The sequence below is a fragment of the Otolemur garnettii genome, unplaced genomic scaffold (assembly GCF_000181295.1).
Source record: "Otolemur garnettii isolate 467f Iridium unplaced genomic scaffold, OtoGar3 scaffold00225, whole genome shotgun sequence".
NCBI lineage: Eukaryota > Metazoa > Chordata > Mammalia > Primates > Galagidae > Otolemur > Otolemur garnettii.
The window spans coordinates 402752-403705 of NW_003852620.1; positions in this window are offsets into that span (position 1 = coordinate 402752).

Here is a 954-nt window from a genome sequence, read left to right on the forward strand (position 1 = left end):
CCTCTTCTGCCTGAAACCTGAAGCTCTATCACTTTTTATAATACCTCTCCACTCCCAAATCCCACTTAAAAATATACACACATGCACACATACCTACATATTCCCTACAAACACGGTCAAGTCATACCAACTCCTTTTTTTTGGGGGGGGGGCGATCTTCCTGCCACAGCCTCACTGGGACTACAGGTGCCCACCATGATGCCCAACTAATTTTTCTATTTTTAGGAGAGATGAGGTTTCACTCTTGCTTAGGCTGGTCTCAAACTCCTGAGCTCAAGTGATGCTCCCATCTCAGCCTCCCAGAACATTAGGATTAGAGGTGTGATCCATGGCACCCGGCCTATGCCAACTACTATTTTTAACCACCAAAATCATGGTGTTCCTTTGAAAGTGACTGACTTGCTAAATGAAAGTGAGCCAGTCACTTTAAAAAACTAATGTCCCTAGGATGTACGAATCTTAGGAGGCTAAAAAATAGAAGAAAAAATAACTGAGCCTAATGAAAATAAAAGACATTTGCAAAAAATGGGAGACATAGTCCCTACCTCTAGAAAGGTACACTCTACAGGGGGAAAGAGCACCAATTCCCATGAAAATAAATGTTACAAATAAGTGCAAACTAATATAAACCATACCTCAGTTAGCTCGGGTGGTAAGGAAAAGCTCTTTTCCCAACAACAAATACCCATTCACTCAACACTAGAATATAGGCATACTATATTTTATAGTGCTTTACTGCATTGCCACTCATAGTCATTGCATTTTTTTTTTCTTTTTGAGATTGAGTTTCACTATGTTGCCCTTGGTAGACTGTGGTGACATCACAGCTCACAGCAACCTCAAACCCTCGGGCTGAAGCAATTCTCTTGCCTCAGCAAGACTACAGGCACCCACCACAATGCCGGGCTCTTTGGCTATTTTGTTGTTGTTGTTTTCATTGTTGTTTTAGCAGGC